Consider the following 27,930-nt stretch of genomic DNA (forward strand, 5'->3'; position numbering starts at 1 on the left):
GATCCTATCATTTCTTTATTGCATCCCATCTCTTCTTAGAGAAGAAGAAATAGTGGTGGTAACGACAACAATAATAGTAAGAATAATAATGATAATAACAGATAACTAACAGAACTTGTTCTTAACTACACAAAAGACATTCCCTAGAAAATCTCATAAATTGCTGGTGATGGGAAGGTACTTTGTAGGCAGCTGCATTGTTCTTGGGGTTTGATATGCATTACCTTTAACTCACCCAGGTAGATAGGTTTATTATGCCCATTCTTCAGGTGAGGAAATGGAGGTTCGGGTCAAATCAGCAATGCGACCAAAGTTACAAAGTACCGAGGCCAGGCTGTGTACCCAGATTCCCTTAATTCCTAAACCTATCCTGTGCCCTCAAATCCATGTCTCTGTAGGGTATCAGCTTATACGGAAGTTCATCACCCCCCTGAATCCTCTGGATCCCCTCGGTGTGCACCCCTGTCTCACTAATTCAGGCAGATTCGGAAACAGCCCCCTGCAGGGTCTCCTTGCCTTGCGTTACTTCCCTCAAAGCCCTGCTGCTGGCTCCTGGATATCTCCCCACCCCACCCCGTACTAACCGGGTCTTACTCCTTCAGGCACTTCTCAGGCCTTCCCAGCGTGTGGGCTCCCTGGCCTCCCCGACACCCCCCACCCCGGCTGTGGCCACAACCTCAGGGCGCAGGGGCTTAGGCACCTGCCAGTGAAGCAGGGAGGTGCAGAGGGGGCACCGATCCGCGAGGGCTCCCGCTCCCCTGTCCTCACGGGGAGCACAGTGCCTGGGTCTCCCTCTGCCTTGTGTCCAGGGGGAAGGGGTCCCATGAGATTTCATTTGGAAAAAAAAAATCCCCCAACATTCCAATAGTGAAAAACAAAATAAAAAAACCACGAATGTCATGGAAATAGCAGCTCCGTTAGGATAGGAAGGTTCTTTGCTCGCGCGCTGACTGCACATGCTCGGTGCCCAGGATGGTGCCCAGAAAGGACTCGATAAGCCTTTGCTGAAGGGACGCACGGATGTATGCATTTAATTCCTGTTGGCCCCCCGGGGTCCTAGTGGAAACTTTGGGCAAGTCACCCCACCGCTGTAAGCCTCCTTTTCGCCCTCCTGTGACCCCCGTCCCCTCCCACCCAGCAGCACTGGGGAGACTGAAAATGTGAAGTCCCCAACAGAGGACCCGCAACAGCCTGACCTGTGCACCTGACGCACTCTCCAGGCCAAAATCCATTTGCTCTTTCATAAACAGACCTGGAATTTCCTTTCTTTTCCCTGAAAGCTTTTCTTCATCAAAGCCACTAAAGGCTTTCTGCCAGAGCCTTTCTCAATTAACCCAGCATCTGACTCTTTACTGGACTGTCTGGCATTTATTTATTTCCCCGTGGTGATGGGAGGCTAGTCCGGTGCCTGTGGGTCACGGAGTGATTCAGTAAGTTTGTGACTCCACCGAACAGTCTTCCACATTCGTTATTGAGATCAGACTTCACAACAAATGAAAAAGGCACTTTTTCCTTGCAGTCACTTTTGAATTTACTCTTCTATCATTTAGATGAAAATAACATAACTTTCTTCCCTTCGACAAAGCTTGACAGTCCGCAGGCCACCCCCTGGTAGCGAGTTCAACCCTTATTAATAATAGAACTGTTAGCCGTTTCAAAATTTCCCATAGAATTGCCAAAATTCTAACTGTTAGCCGTTCCAAAATTTCCCAGAGTTGCCAGCCATTTCAAAATTTCTATCACCGGAGTCAGAGAAGGAACGCTCTCTATCCCTGCAAGTGCATTTCCTGTGCAACCAAAAAAATAAATGTGGTTTTAAAGTGACAGCATAAGGCGTCTTTGGGAATGCGTACAGGTTTTCCATTTGTCTTATCCTAACCCTCAGAATGAAGGAGTCTATGGTAGTCAACTGGTTTCAAAGCAACTCAACCTTAATTTTAAGACCATCCTAAAAGTATGGTCTGCACAACCTTCCCTAATCAAGTTTGAAAGAGACAGATGGGCCTGCTTTCTCCCTGCACGGTGTTTATAGTTACAATCTACATTTGCTCATGTAACACATTAAAAAAAAAAAAAAATCAGTCGCAGAACTGACATCAGAGAAAATGATTCCAAATTCTAAATATATATTCTAAATTCAAAAGACAACACTGAAGCCTATAAATTCCCTGTTGATAATGACTCAAATCCATTTTAGCAGAAGTAATAGATGTGAAGAAACCTATTTGTGAAAGGACAGGAATCCTGGAGGTCATTTCTGTAGAAGCTGCTAAGAGAGCCCTTGAGAAGATTTCCTTGCAGGCATTTCCCTTTTCTACACCTTCTCAATCTCTATGAAGGTTCTTTCTTTTCTTTCTTTTCTTTCTTTCTTTTCTTTCTTTCTTTCTTTCTTTCTTTCTTTCTTTCTTTCTTTTCTTTCTTTCTTTCTCTTTCTTTCTTTCTTTCTTCTTTTTCTTTCTTTCTCTTTCTTCCCCTTTCTTCCCCTCCCCTCCCTTCCTTTCTCCTTCCTTCCTTCCTTCCTTCCTTCCTTCCTTCCTTCCTTCCTTCCTTCCTTCCTCCCTTCCTTCCTTCCCTTCTTCCCTTCCCTTCCCTTCCCTTCCCTTCCCTTCCCTTCCCTTCCTTCCTTTTCTTTTTTTTGACTTAGTCACTAACAAGACTAGATACACAGTAGTTGTGAGAAGTGGGAAGCATCCGTATCTAATGCCCTGGACGGTCTTAGGCTTCCCAGGTCTTTGCTGCTCCTCCCTGGGGAAGGGCTGTATTTCTCTGCCTCATTCGCGTCAGAGCTGGCCAGAGGAACTGGTTGGGATAATAACATGAATACGAGAGACCTGTGTCCCTTCTGGGGGGCGGGGGGATTAAAGCCAGCACGTCCTCCACTGTGATCTCTCCTCCCTGCACTAAAAGAGGAACAAGGGTCCCTGTGGATGGTGCTCTGACAGCCTGGGTCCCAGAGCACAGCCCCTCGGAGGGAGCCCTCCAGCCATGGAAATGTGGCGGTGGGAGGAGTGAATGTCCGAGGCGTGAGATCAGTGACATCAGGTCATTCGTCACCTCAGCACACCCTAGCCTATTCCTGACTAACATGTGCGGATAAGAAGTCAGACACCAGGATGAAGAAAGGGAGCTTGTTTACCTAGAAGGTGCAAGAGAAAAACAACAACAACAACAACAACAAAACCAAAACCATAAAGCAGGACTGTCGGTGGGATTAGAGAAAAGTAACTTATTTAATGATATGTAACCGTAAAGAGATTACAGACCTTTATTTGGACGACTACTAAGTGTGCAAAGGGGGGATACAGGGAAAACATTCAATGGCTCATAAGTACCAGCAGGACGGGGATACTTAAATTTCATCTTCAGAAATCAAAGCACTTTTTTCTTTCTTTTTTTTTTTTGTTTTTTTGTTTTGTTTTGTTTTTTGTTGTTGTTTTGTTTTGTTTTGTTTTGTTTTCAAAGCACTTTTTTCATTGTGACCTGTCGTGGGTAATATGACAGGTGGCAGGGGTTTCACGAGTTTATGGAATCAGACACGCAGGAGTTTAATTCCTACCTCTGCCTCTTCCTAGCTGCTCAACCTTGAGCGATTTAACTTCAAGTCCAATTCCTATTCTATGGAAGTGGAGCGTGGAAGACTCTGTTGGGTTTTTGTGAAGGTAGCAGAGAAGGCGTGTTGGAGCGCCTGACCCAGGACACGGCACACAGGGGCTGCTCACCTGAGGACAAATCCTATTGCTTATATTTACTTTACACAAGGAATAGGAAGCTAAAGGACACAAAATCATCCAGAGTCTAAAGCTAGGGGCAGCCCTAGGGTGAGTTAAGGAACTAGTATCAGACTTTGGACCTTAACTTGCAACAGAGGGTAATTTCAAAGGTGCCCAGAACAAGGCAATTTTAGCCAGGCCCAAAGAGATCCAGACGGCCGTTCTGAAGGGATGCTGAGTGGGGAGTAAGTTCAACAAAGACCATCCAGAGCCGATTCCAGCAGGTGCACCAGTGGGCACGGACTTCTTCCTTTCCTTCTTAGCTCCTGAGAGTGTGAGATTTGCAAAGAGGCAGGACAAGGAGTTTGTAGGATGTAAACCCCACCTAACAGAAGAGATACTGTGCATCGCTATCGTCGTTGCTGCGCGTAAAATGCACCTTCTTGAAGTGCCTACACGCCCTGGCTCCCTGTAGACGATAGCTGGCAGGTAGCACTGACACCCAGTTTAATTCTTAGGTGAGAAAAAATAAAAAATCGAGAAGCTTCTAAGATTCTCCATCAGGTGAAGGGAGCTACCCTTGCATTCCCGCGAATGTCTTTTCCTGAAAACTTTCATTTCTAACTTGGCCCTGGAGGGGCAAGTAGTTCTTAACATGGGTTGGTTTCTGGTTTCAGCTCATCACTTTTATTCATCATTTACACATGGCTTTTGACATTCAATCACAGTACAACAGAACAAAATCCTTGGACCTCAAACATTTTGATGCAACATTAGTTTGATGGCTCCGACTCCAAGTTTTAAAAAATGAACACCCTTCCCCCCCAAATTATTTAATCATTATGTAGGCTAAGATTGATTCTCCTGCGCTTCTTGCAGATATTGCCCACATCAAAATAAATTCCCTCAGAAGAAGAGCTAGGGTATTGCGTGGCAGACTGTATCGCTGTGCGTTTTGGGCATCACTTGTCCCTTACTGACGTTGCTTTATGTCCTCTGCCTTCTCCAGGAAAAGTCTATGCCAGTTCTTGAGACAACTGGATGCACAGTCTGTCAATAGTCTCTTGGGATGGAAACATTCCGAAAAGAAGACTCTGGCCTGCATATTCAAGAGCATGCAGATGGCCCAGGAATAGATCTGTGCACTTGAGCAAACCCCCATGGTAGCCTTCCTTCACTCATACCCGTCTATGGGATCACCACTCCTATGCTTCCTAGGGATTCCAACTGCAGATAACGCGTCTTACCCAACGTCAGGGGCACGATTGAGCACAGGCCAACTTTAGTCATATGGCCAGTCAGTGAAGCGCTGTCAAACTAGGAAATGACTGTTACACATTTAGAAAATGTCTACGCTGGGGTTCCAGGCCAACAATCTGGAGAAAGGAACATTTAAACAAAGACTTAAAAAACCCTTTGGGTTGCCTTGCAGCAGGAAATGAACCTTGAATGAAGGCATCAGCCCAATCCCCTACTTTCTCAATGAACAGTTTGCTACATTTAGCACCTGTAGATGATTTGTGAATCCGCCGCGGCAGATACGGCTTGGAGCAGAAAGGATTCTAGCAGGTCAACTCGATGGGGTTGGTCGTACCCAGGCACAACTGGTCAACGGCTAAAACAAGAACCTATTTAGGAACCACAAAGAGGGCAGCCCGGGTGGCTCGGTGGTTTAGCACCTGCCTTGGGCCTACGGCGTGATCCTGGAGACCCGGGATCGAGTCCCATGTTGGGCTCCCTGCATGGAGCCTGCTTCTCCCCCTGCTTGGGTCTCTGCCTCTCTCTCTCTCTCTCTGTGTCTCTGATGAATAAATAAAATCTTAAAAAAAAAAAAAAAAAAAAAAAAGGAACCACAAAGTTACCTAGGCTCCATAACAAAGGCTGATTCCCATTTAAAAATGTGAAGTCTAGACCAACTTTGATAGGAATGTGGGGCGCTGGTTCCACAGCAGGGTGGGACAGAGACGTGACGAGAGCGTTATTTCCTTGTGAAGGTGGGTTGGGTTTGGAGGACAGTTTCCTCAGGAGTCAGCAGACAAGGACGAGGGCTTCTGGGCATGGCTGTTGTGTGGGTGAAACACACGCAGAGATTTCTGCCTCTCTCTCTGTGTCTCTCATGAATAAATAAAAATCTTAAAAAAAAAAAAAAAGAAAAGAAAAAAGCGGGTCTCGAGAAGCCGTGCTGCATCCCGAGATTCAAACCGCTGGCTTACTAGTTTGGCCATCAAAGTGATACTTCTCTGACTCGATGTGAGACGTGTTTCAAGATAAAAAGAAAAATAAATGAAAAGAAAAAGAAAACCCCGCTCAGCTTTAAGCAAGTATCGAAGGCCCCTATCGGCTTCGCTCAAGTGATTTTTCATTGAGAGCTTCTAGACTGAATTCAAGGTTTACCTACTGCGGGAAGTGCTTTCTTGGTCCTTTCCGGCACAGCCTCCTCTTTGTTCCTCGGCGCATCTTCTTTAATATGTCCTAAAACCAGGATTTCATTCGACAAGTCCTTACTGAGCACGTACTAGGTGCAGCCAACACTCTGGCAGCCTGAGGGTGTGTCGGCGAACAAAAAAGATCTTGTTCTCAGTGGAGTTTACATTCTAGTTGGTAGGAGGGAAGAGGTGACAATGAAATCGTCTTTATTTAATCGTAATGTAATCATCGGCTTTTTCGCCGGACTCCGAGAAGCCCGAGGACTGTTTGCTCATCTCTCCGGCCCACGGGAGGCCCTCGGCGAGTATCTGCCTGACGACTAGACACGGAATTCTGAATAATGACAATATTAAAAGTCAAAGATGTTCTTAAAAGAGAATATTGGAGCCTTTACTCCTCAGTGCTAATTTATGAGCTAGCACCGTAATTAAGAGCAGATGGGGGCGGGGGGGGTAGAGTTTCCAAATCTATAGATCTAATTTTGGAAAGTTCTATCGTCGAAACATCCAGTCGTCAAACATACCCAGTTTCAATGATGACAATACTTCTTTTCAGTCAGTGTCCTTGAATCCTATGAACTGTTTTCAGTGAATAATCTTCTATTCTTGGTTGGCTTCTAAAGCACAAAATAAAAATAAAACCTCTATTCTTAATAGGATTTAAATGCCAATATATTACAAGATTCGGCAGGGCTTTAAATTTAGGATGTTAGCGAAGTTTTGCAGTTTAATAATCAAAATAACTCTTAATGGTCTGAACTAAACGCTCAGTTACATCGTTATATTTAGCATCCATACAAATGCTGTTTCTCAGAATCTACTTTTTTGCAAAAGCTCCTTGGAACGAGAGATGTGCTCCTGAATTTTTTTTTTTTTTTTCTTTTAAGTACCTTTGTTAGTTAGAACACGTAGTGGAAGCGGAGATGGTGCAGTGCCCGGTCTGGGGCTGTGAACACAGCCTGTGGGCACATGTCCTTGTGCGTATTGATAAGTATCAAACTAGGGGGCCGGCCCCGTCCTCTGGGCGATCCCCACTGTTTACCTGCTGCACACTGGCTGGGGCAGCCCCTTCGTTCTTTTTTTTTTTTTTTTTAAGAATTTATTTATTTATTCATTACAGACACGCAGAGGGAGAAGCAGGCTCCCTGCAGGGATCCCGATATGGGATGCGATCCCAGGACCCCAGGGTCACGACCTGGGCCAGAGGCAGATGCTCAACCCCTGAGCCACCCGGGTGCCCCTTCGGCCCTTACGTCCACTAGAGGGTGAGTGGGGGCAGAGGAGGGAAAAAAAAAAAAAAAAAGGTTACGTTTGGAAACTCTGCTGACCAGTTTGAGGATGGAAATTTTTTTTTCTGGAGAATCAATTTAGGATTCCTTGATTCGTATTCAGCTTGCCTCTCATTGCCATGGATACATAAGTTTTTAGGAATACAGCCCTTATAACGGCAAGTTACAAGACGGCAGTGCATTATACGGAGTCTATTTTTTACGATGTAAAAAATAAATACCTTCGAGACAACTTAAAGCAGCGCCGTGGAGACACACCAGGCCGTCGCACAAAGACGCCTCCCGGACGTGCGACATCACTCTTCTTGCGGGACCCGGGGCCTCCCGTAAGTGCTTCAGACCTGGGCTCCGCCAGCGGGAGAAGGTACGTTAAGTTCCCGGCCTGGTTCTGCTGATAAAGCCACAAACCGCTGATGCGTCTACGCGGCCCGAGTCATAGATTCAAGTAACGGAAACAGCAGGTGCCACCGAAGTCCAAGCGCGTCCATTGGTGCTGCTGCTCTCCAAGGTCCCTTTTTTTTTTTTTTTTTTTTTAAGGATTTTATTTATTCCTGAGAGGCACAGAGAGAGGCAGGTGGAGAGGGAGGCTCCATGCGGGGGGACCCCTGGGGACCGATCCCGGGGCCCCGGGGTCACGGCCTAGGCCTGGGCCGCGCTCTGCCGCCGAGCCCCGGGCACCCTGGGGTCCTCCGGGAGGCCGCTGAGGTCCGGGAGGGGCCCCCGCCCGACCCTGCCGCCTGCCGCCCTCCGGGATGTCCGGGCCTCGTCATTTGAAATCCTTCGGAAGACTGACGGCGACAGCAAGACAGGCACCGGCTGCGGAGTGGCCCAGGGCGTAAAGGGACGGGCCGAGACGGTCCGGGCACCTCCTCCCCCGCCCCCCGACCCACGGACTGGGGGCCAGTGGACCTCTCTTCTCCCCTGCACAACTTACTGTTGTCCCTCCACCACTCTCACAGTCGCCGTCTTCCCTCCCCCTGCGATGCACACACTCCCACGTCGCACACGCTCAACGGCAGCCCCACGCCGCGGGCTGTGGTGGGACCTGCAACCACAGAAAACAGGTCCCGTCGTCCCGAGCCAGCAAAGGCACCTCTTCCACCGCCCGTGCCAGCGCCAAACGTGCAGTAAGGCTTTACTGTCGTGAGCAGGAACCCGCGCTAATTGGACGCAGCCGTCAGTATCGCTGCTCGTCAGAGGGCTCTGTTGCGGGGGCTCTACTTCAAGCCATGAAGGATGGGCCCGACGCCGACACCGGGGGCTGGGCAAGGTGACCCCCCCCCGACTGCCCAGGTCGGGGCCTCGCTCTTTTCTGACTCTTTATGATGAACGAGGGACCTGCCGCCGAGTAACGAAGTCTGCAAGTCAGGGGTCCTTCTCGCCCCCCAAGTCTAAGCGTCAGCCGTCGGTGAAGCCAAGCCCGGCGACGTCGCCGCCCTGACCCGTCACGCAGAGCTCGGGAGCAAGGCTCCTCCTCGTTCTCGCACGCGGACCAGTCGGAGGGTCACTGTGACAGCTGGCGGCGGCGGGCGGGCGGCCGGGGGTGGGTGACGCTGCCCTCTAGACCTTTCCCAGACGCCCCAGCAGGTCTCGCCCGGGAACAGGCTCGACTTGGGCTCGGGGCTCCGAAATTTGCAGACGGGAGAGAAATGCACGGCTTTTGCTCGTCGCACGAATGTATCACCTCTGATTCCGAACGGGGCCCTGTGTGTCCCCGACGCCAGGGTCGTCGCGACAAGGCCGTAGCAGCCCGACCCCCGGGCCAGGGGCAGAGCTCCAGCCTCCACCTCCCCTTTTAGTTCCCTTGACATTTCAAAGGAATGTGGGGCGGAGGGAGGGGAGGCCGGGGCCTCAAGGAGCCAAGAGATGCGGGTGGCAGGCCCGACGGGGAAGGCGCGCAGGGAGGCCGAGAGCCTGGTCGGCAGAGGCTGCCCCCCCCCCCCGCCCCGGGCTCCCACGCGCCCCCCGGCCTCCTTCTCCCCCTCGGTTTTCTCCCCAACATCCGTGGTCCACGGGTCACCGGGTAATTAATCCCCTCCTTACAGGGCCCCACAAATCTGGCAGCGAGCCTTCTGCATACGGCACAGTATTCACATACAACTGATAGTTCGGTTGTTCCTCCCAGACCGAAAGGAAGAGAATTTTTTAGAAAAATCCTTCCCGATGGAAAATAATGGAAAGAGGGAGAACTAGTAGAATGTATGTTTGAAATACAGTAGGGAAAGGGCACGGACTTGTACCCTCTCCCCTGGGACCCACCCCAAGGGATGCAAGGCCCAGCGGAGAGGCCGTAAGTTCTCCCTTCCCGGTGGCGTGAGCTCTTACGTCCTTTGTTGAGAATCCTGGGATTACTCCACGTATCTCTAAAACACCAAAATGTTAAAGATTTGAAGCCATCAGCATCTCTATAGAAGAAAGCACACACCGAATAGCTACTCAGCTCCTCTGAAGTAGGGTTCTTGTGTTGTTTTTCCCATTTGTCTTTTTTTTTTTTTTAATTTATATTCAATTTGCCACCCAGAGTGCCACCCAGTGCTCGTCCCGTCAGGTGCCGTGCTCGGTGCCCATCACCCAGTCGCCTGCTGCCCTCGCTGGGTTCACAGAGTCAGGTGCTCTGTCTGCCCCGAAGCCGGGTTTACTCAAAGGGAAGAACTGGGAAGGCAGCGGGGGCTGTAGGGCGGCCGCTGACTTTGTGGGCGCCTGCGGGACCCCGTGATGATTCGGCAGGGGCCGGTCTGTCCTCTGCAAGCCTGGGCTCAGGGCATGATCCCGGGGTCCCAGGATATGCTGGGTGCTCGGGAAGCCGTGGCTGGACCTGCGAGCGGGCACTGGAACCACTGGCTCCCCTCCTAGCGGCGGGGAGGGGGGTGGCAGGGTCGAGCCACCGAGGGCCATCGGGGGCTGGAGTGCACACAGCACGGCTTGGGGGTGGTCGCCTCCCGGGTGGTGTGGCAGGGACGGGCCCTGGGCCTTGTCTTGGCACCTGCACCTGCACCCCGGGCTCCCCGGGCGCACACCCAGACACCTGGTCTCCTCATCGGGCTCCCTCCCACCAGCCGGGGGACCCAAGACCCACCGGACTATGTCTGCAGGAAGAAAACCCAGGCCACCTCCTCACGCCCACTGGGTACAAGAGGCCCAAGACACAGGCTAGCACGTGCGCCCCGGGGCCTCGGGGGAGCCAAGGGGGTGCGGCTGGGGCTCCCGGGGCCGCGGGCCCAGCGGCTCCCCCCGGGCGGCCAGGGTTGGGCGACCAGCCACCTGGAGCGCACACGTCTCCTGTTCGGCTTCCTGACATTTCACCTTCGAACGTGTCCGGAGCATGTCGTGCATGCGGGGGACCAGCTGCCGATGGACCCTGATGGTCACTGCACGGGGACTGGGTCACGGAGAGCCTCCGGCTCACACAGGAATCCAAGCGCGCCGTCCGTCAAGGCAACAGGACTGCGCGGGTCCAGACACGGGGTCCGCGTGCACCCTGGCGATGTGGACGCGCTGATGGGAACGGCAGGCAGTACACCCAGCGGAACACCACTTACGGGGATGTACACGTGCTCTGCCCTTTCTTACAAAGACTGTATGTGTTCATTCAGGGGAGACTCAGAGAGGCAGAGACCCAGGCAGAGGGAGAAGCAGGGTCCCTGCGGGGAGCCCGACGCACGACTCGATCCCGGGACCCCGGGGTCACGCCCTGGGCCCAAGGCAGACGCTCAACCGCTGAGCCCTCCACCCACGGTGCCTCTATAATATACACCCTTAACTAAGGTAGCTTTTAACACAGAATATACTTAAATTCTGACAACAGTATAAAAATTTCAAAGTGAACTTCTAACTGACGGCAAACGGGACTAACTTGGTTCTTTCATACTGCACCTGGTCCTGTCGCAGCTTTAAGGCATCGGCGGGACTGCAGCGTCTGTACAACCAGGGAACAGGAGGAACCCATCCTTTCGTGTATTTCGGGGGAAGCAAACAACGTAGTATTTAATATCGTTTTCATTTTTCATTTTAGAAATGATACCTTACTAAAGGAAGTCCGCCAAAACACGGTTTAGATGCCATATTACATGTATCGGTCTTCTTAGAGAGTAGTCGGTTATATTTTGTATGTTACGCTTTCAAGATAATTTTGTATTTGTATTTTTGAAGGGAATTTCTTATCTCATTTGTATGTTTGGTTACTCACCAGGGAATAGCCTCACACATCCAAAAAGGTTTCCTATAGGGGCGCCTGCGAGGCTCAGCAGTGGAGCGTCAGCCTTGGGCTCAGGGCATGACCCCGGGGTCCTGGAATCGAGTCCCGCGTCGGGGCCCTGCAGGGAGCCTGCTTCTCCCTCTGCCTGTGTCTCTGCCTCTCTCTCTCTCTGTGTCTCAATAAATAATAAATGAATAAATTGAAATGAATAAATAAATAAAATATTTAAATAAATAAATAAAATATTTAAATAAATGTAAATATAGATATAAATAAGTAAAAATAAGTATAAACAAAATATTTTTTCAAAAACTTCAAGAAAATAGAAAGGCTTCCTACTGAACATCCTTAGGGGCACCTGGGTGGCTCAGTCGATTAAGTACCCAACTCTTGATTTTGGCTCAGGTCATGACCTCAGTTATGAGATCAAGTCTGGTGACTGCTTGAGATTCTCTCTCTCTCCCCTCTTTGTTCCCAGTCTAAAAACAAATTATAGGGGCAGCCCCAGTGGCTCAGCGGTTTGGTGCCGCCTTCAGCCCAGGGCCTGGTGCTGGAGACCCAGGATCGAGTCCCAGGTCGGGCTCCCTGCATGGAGCCTGCTTCTCCCTCTGCCTGGGTCTCTGCCTCTCTCTCTGTCTCCCATGAATAAATAAATAAAATCTTTAAAAAATAAATAAAATAAAATAAAATAAAATAAAATAAAATAAAATAAAATAAAATAAATAAAATAAAAAATAAAATAAAAACAAATTATGTGTGTGTGTGTGTATAGGTTTGTTGATTGATACCGATTTCTATTCCTGTTTCTCTAGAACTAGATAAGACGTTACTGTGCCTATCATACATTGTCAGCTAACCCTTTGGTCTTACAGCATTTTCCATTTTGCTCATGGTCAAAGAATTTAATTTCATGTTTGTCACAAATCTTAGAAGAGAAATTTCCATCTCTCATTCAGTAAATACTCATAGCTGGTTAAACATGAAGTGTCTTGCTTTACAAGGAGAAACTGTTAAGGAATCACAGGATTATTAGATATACTTAAAAGAATTTAATAGGAGAAAAACTAAAAAAAAAAAAAAAAAAAAAAAATGAGCTCATGGCCTGTTAAGGAACTTTCGGAAGCTTCCTTAGTCTTATAGGTAGGAAATAAAGATTAAAACTGCGTAATTCTCTATAGACCGTTACAGGAGAAACGGAGACCTAAATGGGCCCTTCAAAGGAAGCAGTCCTGCTGGACGGATGCCACTTACGGACGCTGAGAAAGCTGGAGGGGGACGGGCTGGGGGCGGGGAGCGGGTTTTCCCTCACCTCAGGCCGAAGGGGGCTTCTCCCTCCGGCTGCGTCCCCACTGTACCCCCATCATCTAGCGCACGGACACCCCCCCCCCAGCTGGATCTGCTCTGGCCCTGCACCTTCCTTGAGAGCAGGGACTGAGCCACTGGCCTCTTGGGCACCCACCCCACTGCCGGCGACTCAGGCCTTGCTCAAGACGTGTGTTCCGACATCTCGACATCAGTGGACAAGTCAGCGAGTAAGAAGAAGGCGGGAAGAAGTAAGGCGGAGGGAAACATACAATGATTATTTCTCCAAAAAAAAAAGATGTATTTAGTGCTTCTGCTGCTGCAGACCCTATGCCAGGCCCCGGAGGTGCAGCTGGCGGCTGGGGCGGGAGCAGGGTGCGTGCACGCGTGCCGGGAGGCCACGGACAAACCAGGCAGCCCCTGAGGACCAGGATCCAGAGTCCATACTATGGTGGGAGGCGCGGGAAGCCAGCCCCTGGTTTGGGTGGGGGTCGGCAGCTGCCCGAAGGAGACGGGGAGCAAGCAGAAGCGGTGAGGGGGGGCTGGGCCAGGCGGGCGCGTGGGACGTGCAAAGGCCCGGCGTGCGAACGCGCACCCTCGCCACCCCTGGCCTCGCATCTCCGAATTGCAGAAACACCGGACGGAAAAAACAGAGCTTTGAATGTTTTTTTTTTTTTTTAAAGATTTTATTTATTTATTCATGAGAGACCCAGAGAAAGAGAGAGAGAGAGGCAGAGACCCAGGCAGAGGGAGAAGCAGGCTCCATGCAGGGAGCCCGACGTGGGACTCGATCCCGGGACCCCAGGGTCACGCCCTGGGCTGAAGGCGCCCTAAACCGCTGAGCCACCCAGGGATTCCCGTGCTTTGAATGTTGAACAGGTTTGAACTTTATCCTGAAGTTCTGTAGGACGTCGGGCAATAGTCGAGGCTAAGACGAGGACTTTGTGCTGTGCTAGAGCCGGCCACCAGGACAACTAGCGAGAACGGTCTTCTCTCTAGAGCCAGACCCCAGGGCTCAGTGGGCACCGCGCACGTGGTGCAGACGGGGCAGGAGCAACACAGCCGCGCTGGACTACAAGGGAAATGGAAACAAGGAGCCCCGCTGGCTACCGACCCACCTGCTGGCCCATCCATCCCTCGTGCACCCGTCTCTGGCTCTCTCCCGCGTCCCCACTGCCTGGATCCCTCAGCTCTGTTCGCCAGGCTCTGAAATGCCCACGGGAGGAAGCCCTGCATCTGCCCCATCACACCATGTGCCAGACACCGTGGAAGTGAAGGGAACAAGGACACGGCCCAGCAAGCCCTGCCCTTCGGATGGGGCGTCCGCCGGGGGCTCAGTGAGTGCTCTCTGGGCCTCTGCTGGCTCTAAAGAGAAAGGAACGTGCACACGTGTAGGAACCCTGCAGCTCCAACGCCTTGAGCCTCTCCACTTCTCCACACTGTATCCCTGGGAAGAAAAGCCCTTTTCCAATGCCCCAGATCCTGTACTATTTCATTCAGCTCAGAAAAAGTAAGGCAATTAGGAAGTTCAGCCCACAGGCAGCTGGCTCACCAGATGAAGACATTCCACTAGCACCGAGTATCAGTTCCCTACCACTGCATACAAAGCACGGATGCAACTATTTAGCAGGATCTTGGCAGACCTATTTAAGTCTATTTAAAAATAGATCCAACAGTTTACTAAAAATTAGTATGGTCTCATTCTTTGCTTTAGTGGCTGTTGCATATACATTGGAAAATAGTGCGATATGACAAAGCCAACAAATTACACTTTATTAAAAATAAATCCCTCTTTTATTGCAGGAAGGACACAGTGGAGTAGGGAGGCATGAGTTTCAAGGCCCAGAAATCCAGGGATGGTGCTCTGGGGCTCAATGCCACTGAGAGGGCTGCTGGTGTGGGCACAGGGGAGCTCGCGGCCAGACGGCGTGGGTTTGGATCATGGCCCCACTCCCCCAGCTACGGGCCTTCTCTGGGCCTCAGTCTCCTCATCTGTGAGATGGAAATACTAGTAACACTGAAATGCATTAGGACCTGTAGGATGCTTGGTACAGAGTAAATATTAATTAAATGTTATTATCATTTATTTTTTCCAAAGAAAAGGGGGTAAATAAGTACACTCATTACAACAAACTAAACATGAAGTTTAGTTCCTAAAGTCTCTAAATCTGCAAAGTGAGGAGAGCCAGATACCTACCAAAACTAAAATAAGCTACAAAAAAACAAGAGGGGCACCCGGCTGGCTCAGTTGGGTCAGCAACCAATTCTTGGTTTGGCTCGGGTCATGACCTCAGAGTCATGTGTCGGGGCTTCCGCTCAGCGCTCAGCAGGGAGTCTGCTTGAGGGTCTCTCTCTCTCTCCCGCTCCTTCTGTGCCCCCCTCCCTGGCCCCCGCACACACACCCTCTCCCTCTCTCAGATGAATCAATCTTTAAAAACTAAAAATAGGGCAGCCCAGGTGGCTCAGCGGTTTAGCGCCACCATCAGCCTGGGGTGTGATCCTGGAGACCCGGGATCGAGTCCCACGTTGGGCTCCCTGCATGGAGCCTGCTTCTCCCTCTGCCTGGGTCTCTGCCTCTCTTTCTCTGTGTGTCTCTCATGAATAAATAATCTTTAAAAAAATAGATAAAAATTAAAACTTAAAATTAAAAAAAAAATCTAAGAATATTTTTAACTCTTTGAGGAACCTCCACACAGTTTTCCAGAGTGGCTGCACCAGTTCACATTCCCAGGCGGGGGAGTGGGGGTGGCTGGGTGGCAGGGCACTGAGGTGGGCACTTGACGGGATGAGCACTGGGTGTTATTCTATATATTGGCAAATTGAACACCAATAAAAAATAAATATATAATAAAAAAATAATATAATTTAAAAAATAAATAAAATAAAAAATCTAAGAATAAAATTAATCTTTTCAATTATCTTATGCAAGCTTAACGACCAGAGTTAGAAAACAGCGTTTTTACCCCTAAACCACAAACTCTATATGGTATAAAAATATTAAAAAAGGAAATAGACATAAAAGAGTAAGAAATTTCTGTGTGTCCTAATACTTCAACTCCTATTGGTTATAAAAATAAATATAAATATCTCAATGCTTGGGCAGCCCTGATGGCCCAGCGGTTTGGTGCCGCCTTCAGCCTGGGGTATGATCCTGGAGACCCGGGATCGAGTCCCACGTCGGGCTCCCTGCATGGAGCCTGCTTCTCCCTCTGCCTGTGTCCCTGCCTCTCTCTCTGTGTCTGTCATGAATAAATAAATAAAATCTTTAAAATATATATATATCTCAATGCTTTACAATGCCTTGTGTTCTTTCCCATTAACTAGAACTTATAACTACGTCTTCCAAAGAACCATAAGAAAATGCATAGCCCGGCCCAGCAAGAGGAAATAGCAGAGTGGCTGTCCCCAAAGCCTCCGTGTAATTTCGGTGCTTGGCACAGGCCTTTATCTGGAACCAGTCTGAACACGAATTTCTTCTCTTTCTACCTTTCCCTCAACAGTAAGAGAATCCGTAGAACCTACGTCTTATGGTAACGAACACCCGGCGCAACACCCACACGTACGCACACGTATACACAGACCAGCCCGGGGTCCTGGGCCCATTATGCTTGACCGTCGGTGACGACGCTAACAGCGGTATCGATTACGAGTTCCTGAGCCTTGACCGCGCACCACCCTCCCTGCTACTCCTTTCACGTACCGCATCATATGGAAATCCGGAATTGGCATTTCCACAACCACGTAAGAGAATATTACTAAGATACAGAAAGGGTAAGTGATTTACCCAAGATCCCACAGCTCATAAAACCTGAAGCGGGGCCTCTAGTTCAGGCGGCTCTGGCTCCGGTACTTGTACCATAAAAAAACACCTTATTTATGTTGCGGCACATGCAGAAATTGTGATTTTTTTTTCTTCCATTGACTTGAGCTAGTTAGCCACAGGCAGAGAGATTATGGTGACATGTTAACATGTTCATACATAGTTCTCCAAACCATACATTTAGTAAGATTGTTGATATTTACGATAGGACAGTCCTGCGAGCTCATTAGCAGTGTAAAGATTCTTTTGCTTAATGTTCATTACGTCTTATATGCTTCTTTTTTTTTTTTTTTTTTTAAATTAAAGGTACAATTACGGCAGTTTCCCTTTGGTCGACCTCTAGATTTAAACACGTTAATGAGTTTGTTATTTCACCCTCCTTATGCCCTCCTCTTCCTATCTCAGGCCATTCAGTCTCATAAGGATTATTATTCCGCGGGGTTTCGCAGACAGTAATGTCCTGAGATCATGAGGAAGGAAAAGGTCTATTCGATATTAAATCACAGTCTTGCAACTATGCAATATAAAGACTTTTTTTTTTTTAACCTCTGGACTATCATCTTGTAGCATATTCTGTATCAATTCACATAGTAAACATTAATTGGATGCCAACGGTATGCCCTGTGCATCAGAACAGATTAAGGCTCATTTCACCCTTTCATAAAAAACTCCCGCTCCTTTGGCGAGTACCAGCAAGTGACACATAACATCGACCTCTACACGAGAAGTTCCCATTATAAGGATATTATGGGAAACATAAAACATTCAGTACCAGAGCCTCTGAGCTATTAAAACTACTTAAATACAGCATCCGTCCTTAAGTTACCTAATTTAAAAGTAGCTGAACCTAAGGAAATCATCAAGCCCATTAAAACCTACGTGAAGTCCCAGCCCCGCTCTTGCTCTAGCTCAGGCTACGTCGGTGCTTCAGGACAACGGCCTTCCTGAGGACTGCCTTACGAATTGGCTCAAAGTTGAAAACTGTGGCACATCTCGGTTGCCAGGATGTACCTGTCATATGACCTAACTTGCTCCGCACTCGGCCCCTGTTCAAGTGCACTTGCCCCGGCATCCGTCCTCGAGCAGCGGCACCGCGCGGTGGACGGCCTGGCCTTGACCGCGGCCTCCGCCGCCCGGGAGCTGCCGAGCCCGAGCCCCTTCTGCGGCCCCCTGCACCTCACTTGGCTCGTCTTCTCAAGGCCAGTAAGGACGTGCCCCCTCTGTGAAACGGGGCGGAGCGGGGTGCCTGGGTGCCTAGCGGGATTCAGTGAGTTAATGCTGGGAGAATTCTTTGGACGGCGGCAGGCACATATTAAACATTACGATGAGAGCTTCTGGATTAAGTTGTTCAAGAAAAGAAAAGGGGTGAATATGCTCCAATTTTTAACATCAAAGCATGTGAGCATTTGTCAATACCATTCTCAAAAGGATGCTGACTCCACGAACTACGCATGCCACAAAGGAGACCCTCTTCCTGTTATGTAGAGTTATCGGGCAAAGCACAGAAATATGCGGAAACATAAATGAATAAAGATAAGCTCCATGTGTATGCATATGAGTATATATGCGTGTATGGACCTAAAAGCATAGGTGTACCCATGTAAAACCTCCCCACCTCCCATTCATAATCTAGGTCAAGTGGGCTAACGGCAAGCCAACTCTTCAATCACCTCTTAAACTGACATAGTTGCCTTTCATAAAACTTTAAAAAAATATATGGAAAACAATCCATTGTACCAAACGTGAATTAAGACATGATAATGGAGCTTGCACAGGAGATCTATAAAGTTGCATTTATCCTACCTATACCTTCTGTGGACCTCCAGATACCATCATTTGCTTCCACTTTTGTGAGGTGTTAGCTGCTCTGAAATATTTTTGACTTAGATCAGTGATTTTTTTTTAAACGCAGTTATAAATGTCTTGCTTTAACTGTACTTCTGCTATAAAGGTTAGGGAAACATCATGACTCTCAGAAACTAGCACTGATCCTAGAGGGACCAAAATGTATCAACAATGAGAGTAGATTCCGGGGAGGGGGAAAAAAAATTACACTTGTGCTGGTTTTAAAGAATTCATCTTAAATTTGCAGAAAAAGTAAAATGTAGGTTTTTTTCTATATAGTAGCAATTTAGGTCATGTGGAGAGTTTAACCAGTTATTTCAGTTCTGAAGTTTCCCTCCTACCGAAAGCGGATAAACCCTGAAAGAAGATGAATCTGTGGTTTGAATAGTTAGTCCCTTAACTCAACTTGGTCTCTTCTTTCAAACTATTTATCTTTTCTGAAAGAAAAAAAAAAAAAAACTATAAGTCCATTACCAAACAATAACTCCTCACCTAACTGCACTAACCGCGAAATATGAAGGTACTTGAATAAAGTATCACAAAGAAATCCCAAAAAAGCCACGCCTATAAAAACCAATCAAATATATAAGCATTCCCATAATTCCAATGGCACAAACCTAGCGGTACTGCTCACACTCTATTCCCAGAGTTGTTAGCATCATTTTTAGCAAGAATTCCCTCCCGTGCCAGCTCCCTTTACTAGGAAGTTATCTTGAGAGTTATTTCACTCATGAATGAACGTCCCTAAAATAAAAGACCATCCTGCCAGACATGTCAAGAGAGCTAAAGAAAATTCTCAACTAGAATTTCCGTAAGAGGGTCTCCTTTTCTTAAATAATCTTAAGCGACCTTTTTTTTCTAAATAAAAATAACTAACCTGCTCTTTGACATAGGATCGCATTTGTCAGAGTCGTTACAGCTTCTGAGACTGTAAAGAGAAAGAAAGGAGCAAAATATATGCTGTGTTCTATGAATCCGAGGGCACTTTCTCAATGCAACAGGAACATTTGCATTTACTCATAAATGAATACTAATGACGTAGCGGGTCTGGCACGGCTCCACAGAAATCACACGCGGAAAGCTAGAGCAGGGCATGGATGCTGCTATTTCTCCAAAGTATCCAGACAAAGAGCAAGACGAGTAAAGTCAGCATCAATTCTCTGAGGTTGAGTCACGGCTCTGGGAGGTGGTGCGTTAAGAATAGTGATCGATTTTAGGGTGAAAGCAGCGAAGTTGGCCGGTTAACGTGTCTCGGAGGATTTTTGAGTCAACCGCTCTTTGTTGACCACCTACTTTGGGCAAGACGCTGCTTCCCCCAAGTAAGCCCCTGATCTTGCAGTTCTTTTTACACAGTGTAGGAGGAAGCATCCTGCTTCTACCGAAAATCCTTCCTTGTTATTTAAAATAACATCCAGCTTAGCTTTGCATATGCGTGTGTGCTCAGGCGCTCAACAAATACTTTTTGAATGAGTGAAAATTCAGTGAGTAAGAAGGTTATTCATTCAAAAACATCTGTGTACGCCAGCGAAAAAGGAAGGACAATGATGAAAGCATAATCAAAACACTGGAAGGAGCACCTCCTCACAAAGATGCCGAAAAGGGAGCAACTTCCAGTATGAACATCGAAGCATCAGGTCTGGCTTCACCTAGAAACCACCATCCTAGCGCCTCTGTGCAACTGCGTTAAATACTAGGCTCACCATTTCCCCCGTAAGTTGATGTAGCACCTATCTGAAAACAAGGGTTAAGGAGCATTTTTTTTTTTTTTCATTTCTCCTTTTAAGAGCTCCGTTCGGAGAAATCGCTAAGGGCAACTTTAAAAAAAAAAAAATCTGCTACATCATTGATATCAATAAAATATCATACCTTAAAATACCTTTTACAAACAGTCCTGATATCCAAATGCGTGATCTCCTTCCTTACCTCCACTTCAACTTTTTCTTGGAACAGAAACCGAACACCCTGGAGATAAATGGAAACGGCCACATTTGTCTAAAAAGCCCTGAAATATGTCAAAACTACTGAGCAAAAGCTTTCAGAAGCGCCGCGCCGGTAGCACTTCCAGCAAACCTGCCTGGAAAGGGGCGTCTTTGGAGCTAGATCGACCCCCCACTGCCGCCACCCCGGCCTGGCCCTGTTTGCTATTTATCAGACCAAGTTTACATAAATCAGGGAAGAGTTACAGTGCAATTAAATGCATCCACCAAGTAATATGATACAAAGCACTTTGCAAATATTAAACCTCCCCTGAAGGGATCAACGTTTTCCAAGAAGAAGGTGGTTCTGCGATGGACGGAGGGGGAGGCGGGGGCAGGCCCGGGGCCGCCGCTGTCCCGCGCGGGCGCCCTCCGGCCTCGGGAGCCAAGCCGGGAGCGCAGCCAGCGAGGCGCGGGGGCTTGCTCGCGGGTACCTGAGCCCAGGTAGGGGCGTCCGGGCCGAGTCGGCGCTCGCTCGGGGCAGCGGCGCGGCGACCCCCGCGACCTCCTGGCCTCTGCGCCCGCGACCGCATCCGTGTCGGGGTGTGCGCGCGTGTGGCGGGGGCTGGGGCCGCCAGGGAGGGATGGGGCCCGGGGGAGGGATGGGGTCCCGAGGGATGGGATGGGGTCCGGGGAAGGGATGGGGTCCCGAGGGAGGGATGGGATGGGGTCCCGAGGGAGGGATGGGGTCCGGGGAAGGGATGGGGCCGCCAGGGAGGGATGGGATGGGGTCCGGAGGGAGGGATGGAGTCGCCAGGGAGGGATGGAGTCCCGAGGGATGGGATGCGGCCGCCAGGGATGGGGTGGGGCCCCAAGGGATGGGGCCGCCAGGTAGGAGGGATGGGGGTCCTGTGGGATGGGATGGGGCCCCGAGGGATGGGGTCGCCAGGGAGGGATGGGGACCCCAAGGATGGGATGGGGCCGCCAGGGAGGGATGGGGTCCCGAGGGAGGGATGGGGACCCCAGGGATGGGATGGGGCCGCCAGGGAGGAATGAGGTCGCCAGGGATGGGGCCCCGAGGGATGGGGCGCCCCCGGCCCGCAAGTTCACGGGGCCGCAGTCCTCCTGCGGCCGCGGCCCCCAGCCCCCAGACTCCGGACCCCGGACCCCGGACCCCGACCCCCGGACCCCGACCCCCAGCCCCCGGCCCGGGCAGCCGGGGCGCGACCCCCCAACTCTGCGGAGCGCGGCCACCGCGAGGTGCCGGCCTCCCCGAAGCCCCGGCGCAGCGCCCCGACGACCGCCGTCCTCCGCGCCCCGCAGCACTCGAACCCCGCGCCCGGGGGCCGCCTCGGGGGAGCCGGCGCGGTGCGGCGCGGCGCGGAGGAGGGCGCCCCCGAGCCCCGGGCCCCGCTCCCGGCGTGCAGGGCCGCGCGGCCGCTCACCTGGGTCCCCGGCGCGGCTCCCGCAGTCCCGGCGGCACTTGGTCCCGTAGTTTCGGAAGCCGGGGCGCGGGCGCGGGCGCGGGCGGGCGGGGCGGGGCGGGGCGGGGCGGAGCGGGGGGCGGGGGGCGCGGGGGGGCGCGGGGGGGCTCAGGGCGCGCGGCGCGCGGGGGCGGGGGCGGGGGCGGGCGGCGGGGGCTGCAGGGGCTGCAGGGGCTGCAGGGCGCGCTCCCGCGGCGCAGGCTCGCCCAGGCCCGGGGCCGCCGTGCGGGGGGCGGCGCGCATCCTCCCGGGCCCGCGGCGCCGAGGGCCTCCGGGCAGCAGCGCTCCGGGCCGCGGGGTCCCCCTCCCGGCGGCGGTCCCGGCCCGAGCTCGGCTGCGGGCGCGCGCGTCTGGGCGAACCCGGCCCCGCCGGCTGCGGACTGGCTGCGGCCCCCCCGCCCCTCCCTCCTCCGCGCCCCGCCCCGCCCCGGCTCCTCCCCCGCCGGGCGCGCCCCGCTCCCAGAGGCGGGCCGCAGCCGCAGCGCGGGGCGGGGAGGTGCGGGGGCGGCGCGGGGGTCCCCCCCGGAGGGCGCAGGCCGGGACCCCGCGGGAGCCCCGGGGGCGGGGGGCGGGGGGCGGGGGGAGGCGGGGGCGGGGCGCACAGGTGCGGGGGGCGGGGCGGGGCGGGGAGCGGGGGGGGGGGGGGGGCGGCCTGCTGTGCGCGTCCCGAGGCGCAGGGGGCGATCACCGCCCGGCTGCCAGCCCGCCCGCCCGCCCGCGCCGACGCCCCGCCCGCGCGCAGCCCAACCCGCAGCCCCGCCGCGGCCGCCGAGGCCCGGGAGGCGCAGGTGCAGCTCCCGCCCCCCCGCCCGGGACCCCGCGGCCCCGCGGCTGCCCAGCGGCTCCCACGCCCGCCCAGGCGGGAGGCCCCGGAAAACTAACGCGCCCCCCCCCCCCCCGATTGATGAACTTTCCTCTCTCCGGAGTTTCCTTGGAAATAATAATAATGATGATAATAATAATAATAAATAATGACGATGATGATGATGAGCAACGCCCCCCCCCAGCCCCGGCCCCAGCCCCATTTGGCTGCTGGGGCTTCAGCCCTCTTGCTAACTCAGGTGCAGGTGCAGGTGCAGCACACGGACAAGTCTGGGCCGCGCATCCCACGGCCCCGCCCCCGCCGGCCTGTCTGCATCCCAGGGACAGTCACAGCGGCCCGGGCGGGTCCCCCTGGGGCCGCAGAGGAGGCTCCGCGTAACGAGATGGGTGACAAGGGCAGAGATGCTCCCTCCGGCGTCCGTGTCTTTGTATCACGCGGACTCCAGCCGGTCAATGCAGGCGATCCGAGGAGGAAAGGTCGGACGCCATGGGCATGGGCATGGGCATGGGCATGGGCATGGGCGCGGGCGAGGCGCCCTATTTGCAGCTTCGCCTTCAACAGCCGGCCCGGCCCCTTCCCACAGGCCTGCTCTTAGCATCACTTTGGAAGCTCCTGCGCTCGGATCCCAAACTGCACTTCATGTAGACTGTCAGGGCCCAGCCTGAAGGACAAAGCCGCCGAGTTCTAGAAAGGGATGACTCACGTGTCAGGAAAAACTTATTTACCAACTACTCGGACAAACTGATAAGCTCAGCAGCCACGGCACAACGTATGTTGTGTGATATTATTTGAGCAGGAGGGAGAATGGCTGTTTGCCAGGTATGTGATCCGTTAACCTCTTCAGCTCATTGTTGGCAACAATAGCCTAGGATCGCATTCTTAAGTTTGAAAGACCAGGGGTTGGTTTTTCTCCCCCCTCTCAAAATCACAATGCCACATGATAGTCTAAAAGAAACCTCAAACAATAAAAGTAATAAGAAAGGAAGCAACACAATTGGCTTTTTTCTCGAACGAATGTTGCTGTTCTGTTTTTCTCCAGGGGGAAAATGCTGATAAGCAATAAAGTCCACAAAGGCCTGACAACAGATTTTTGAAGGACGCCTCCCTTCATCTGTGAGTCCTCCCAATTAGTGGACTTTATTTAAAAATGTTAATATTATCTCCCTAAGGGTGTTTGTTCTTTCTTTGTCTTTTGGTGCCAGGAAGATTACAGAGAAGGACCAGGGGGTGAGTGAGAGGAGTCTGGCTTCTCATAATCTGCCTTGCTCCGGGTTTATGTCCGGCAGGAGAGGAGCACTCAGCAGCCGGTGCTTCTCAGCAAGCCCGGCCTCTCCTCGGAGGGTCCTTGGCTCCGTAGCTGATGCGGGGCATGATAGTCAAGTGAGTTGGCCTAGTGTGTGCAAGACCCCACCTCGGGCTGGGAGCGGCTACAGACCCAGAAACTGAGAAGGCAAAGAGCCCTTGGAGAGGGTTTCCGCCTTGCCTACGGTCGGAGGATTCCATCGGGGTGTTTACACCTTATTTGTGTGCGGCTCTTCAACTCCCACGGGTATCCCAGCCTTCCCGCTTGCCGGGTGGAGGGCGGCGGTGGGCCGGGCGGGGGGAGTCTAACATACTCACTAGTAACATTTTGGTACTGTGTTGGATTAAAACTAAACACCAGGCAAAGTAGCACATCCAAAACAATCTTTTCGAAACCCAGTTTTGAAAACAGTCATAGATTCTGGTTTGGTTTTGTACCGAAGCCAAAGAAAGCACAGTTAATGAAAATATTTAGTTAGAGTGATCATTTGGTGGAGATTTTTTTTTTTTTCTGAGCATCACCACACTCTCTTGTCTCATAGAGACTCAATGTTAAATAGTGTTTGGCTTATAGTTTATTTAATTTTTTTTTAATTTTATTTATTTATTCATAATACAGAAAGAGAGAGAGAGAGGCAGAGACACAGGCAGACGGAGAAGCAGGCTCCATGCCGGGAGCCCGACGCAGGACTCGATCCCGGGACTCCAGGATCACACCCGGGGCCAAAAGCAGGCGCTGAAGCGCTGAGCGACCCAGGGATCCCCGGCTTATAGTTTAAATGGAGGCCGATCCTTTCAGTTATAGCATGGAAGTATTTGTCATTGTAGGAAAGAGGGGATAGCCATCTTTTTTTTTTTTCCCTTTTAACTAGCCAGGCGCTGACATCTAGATAAAAAGTTGGATGAGCAAATAGTCGTTCAAAGAACCCCTCTCTGTACCCACAACCAGAAATGAAAAGATGAATAAGAAGCTCAACCTCAGAGGGCAAGCTCAGTAATTACTAGGGTTATAGATCCATCCTGTTGGCCTGCGGTCCTTCCCTTATATGGAAATGAGTCCCTGAACCTACATCTCCGCACTCTATCTATCACCCTATTTGAGTAAGTCTTGTATGAAAGTTGTGATTTTTGCATTGTGGTTGGAGTCCTGAAGGTGTAAGGCCACACACACGTGATTGTAAGGGAAGCGTTTCTTATGGAAGAAGTAGTCCACAGGACAGGTGTCACAGGCTATAAAGATGGTAAAGCGGATTTAACCTCCTCTAGGTTTAGACCAGTGCTGACCAACAGAAGTGTGATGCAAGGCAGCATGCGAGCCGTACATGCAATTTCAAATATACGGTAGTTAAACAAGTAAAAAGACACAGGTAAAATTAATTTCAATTATATATCTTATTTAAGCTTAAATATCTAAAATATTACAATTTTAACATAAGAGAAATATTAAAAAGTGTTAATGAAATATTTTCCCCTTTTTTCTGCATTTTAATAGAATGGCTCCCAGGCCCTAATCCCTGAAACCTGCGAATATGTGACATTAACATAGCAAAAGGGACTTTGCAAAGGTAATTAAGTTTACAGATTTTAAAATAGGGAGATTATCCAGGCTTGCTGCAGTGGATCCAATCACAGGAGTTCTGAAAAGCAAGAAAAGATGTGAAAAAGAAGTCAAAGATTGTAAAGCACGAGAAAGATTCAACATGCTGTGGCTGGTTTAAGGATGAAGGGGCTAACGGGACAACGGATGAGGGTGGCCTTCGGGAGATGGAAGGGGCTCCTTTCTGCCAGCCGGGAAGGGAACGAGACCCCCACCCCCCTCGCCCCCACCAACAACTGTAAGGGACAACCTGAATGAATTTGGCCGACAAGCGGAATGATCCTGGAAGCAGATTCACCTCCAGAGAAGAATACAGGCCTACGGAGGCTTTGCTCTGGGCCTCGTGAGGCTCTAAGCAGAGGGTTCGCCTAAGCCACAGCACACCACAACTGCTGGGCTACAGAAATGTGAGCTAACAAAGGAGTGTTTAATGCCACTTGGTTTACGGTGATTTTTTAAAGCAGCAATGGAAAACTCATACATGTATTGAACCTCGAAATCTAGTACGTATTTTACACTTACAGCCCATCTCAGTTTGGTTCAGGTATTCAGGAGCCCAGGAGGGTGAATGGCTACCATATTGGACGGTACAAGTTTAGACCAAGAGAAATCAAGATATCTTGGAAGTGCTAGGTCTGTAGACTAAAGATAATGTCGCCCTGTGGAGGAAGAAGAGGAGCAAGGAAGGGAGAAGTGTGCAGGTTCTCTCCCGAGTCCCTGTCCGTGTCCTATGGGAATGAGGTATTCTTGCTCTTGCAGAAAAGAGGTTAACTTTCACAAGTCATATTGTCAAAATTCATTAAATTTACTTTATTAACTGGACTATTCATAAAGTCTTTTTTTTTTTTTTGAATATTCCATCTTTGTCTCAGTTCCATTTTGGAGCAATTAAGAGGAGTTGTTGCTTTCATGTGAGTCTATGCTTAAGGTAGAGCATTAGTCATTTAACTCTAGTAGTGTGGGGTGGGGAATGGCAGGCAAGCGTAACTGTGAAAGATCTCCAGGAGAAGAATTTGTGGATTGATTTAGATTCCTAGGAAGGTTGTTCCTCCTTAACGGGAACTTGTTTTCTGATACCAGCCTTCTGAGGCCTCCATTTTGTGTTTATCGAGAAGGAACGCATTTTTCCAATTCTAATTGCATCCCATGTTTAGTTTTCTAACATCATCTTTTGCCATCTTCACTAATAAGTAAGAATTTAAATCTTACCCCTATAGAAAACCTAGAGCAGAAACTAACCAATGTAATCTGGGACCATTCTAGGAAAGTGTTGCCCAGGAAATATAGACCTGGACTGGTTTAAAGAAAAAAAAAAGAAGAAGAAAGAAAAAAGAAGAAAGAAGAAGAAGAAGAATGGAACCTAGACCAGGAGGGAGAAGAGGAAGGGCTTTCCAGGCTGCGAGGAGCCATGGGGACAGCACTGCAAAGACAGGAAAGTGATGGTCGATGGGCCGGTGAAAAGGTCCTTTGACTACGGCGCAAAGCTTTTGTAAGGCAAGGTGGAGTTGGCGTCAGAGATGGAAACGTGAACGAGCTCTAGAGCTGCCCTCTTCAACATGGTAGCCAGTCGCCACGTGTGGCTTGGGAGCACTTGAAATGTGACTGGACTGATGGGAGACAGGCTGCCTGTGTGAAATACACATTGGATTTCAAAAATTTAGTGGGAAGAAAGAGGGCCTTGTAAAACAGTTAACTGAAAGTCTTATATTAATTATTGAAGTGATAATATTTGAGATACATTGGGTCATATATTCTTAATTTTTTTTCCCTTTTAAAAGCTTTTTAAATATGGCTACTAGGAGATATGAAATTGTAGAGGTGGCTTTAAAAGGGTTCTGCACCCTGGGACACCACCCTGGGATGCCTGGGTGGCTCAGCAGTGGAGCGTCTGCCTTTGGCCCAGGTCATGACTCTGGAAACCCAGGATCGAGTCCCACATCAGGCTCCCTGCATGGAGCCTGCTTCTCCCTCTGCCTGTGTCTCTGCCTCTCTCTCATGCTGTGTCTCTCATGAATAAGTAAATAAAAATCTTTAAAAAACAAGGGTTCTGCACCCAATTCTAATGTGTGTATGTTGTGGGGGGGGCTCCCCACACCAACAGACCATCTTCAGACACCAGCTGGGGGTCCTACAATTGAACTCAGCTCTGACACTACTCAAAGGTAGCATCAGATTCCACTAGTTAGGGCTCAGTCCCACAAGATTGGCTTGCTCCCCATCC

The 27,930-nt window shown here is 50.4% G+C and overlaps 1 protein-coding gene across 5 annotated transcripts in view; it reads right to left on the reverse strand.

The window, feature by feature from the left end:
• Positions 1-22,036, reverse strand: part of HS3ST5 (heparan sulfate-glucosamine 3-sulfotransferase 5) — a 254,480-nt gene extending 232,444 nt beyond the window's left edge. For 2 of the 5 annotated variants that reach the window (XM_025444535.3, XM_025444529.3), the window contains exons 1-2: positions 21,949-22,030; positions 20,454-20,549 (exon numbers count right to left, since the gene is read on the reverse strand). The gene's annotated coding sequence lies outside the window, so the exon portion shown is untranslated. Of the gene's footprint in view, positions 1-19,464; positions 19,516-20,453; positions 20,550-21,948 lie in introns of all 5 variants that reach the window. The other 3 variants (XM_025444530.3, XM_025444531.3, XM_025444532.3) reach the window with 3 other exon arrangements.
• Between the last annotated feature and the right edge of the window lie 5,894 nt (positions 22,037-27,930).

Source organism: Canis lupus, chromosome 12, assembly GCF_003254725.2.
Source record: "Canis lupus dingo isolate Sandy chromosome 12, ASM325472v2, whole genome shotgun sequence".
NCBI lineage: Eukaryota > Metazoa > Chordata > Mammalia > Carnivora > Canidae > Canis > Canis lupus.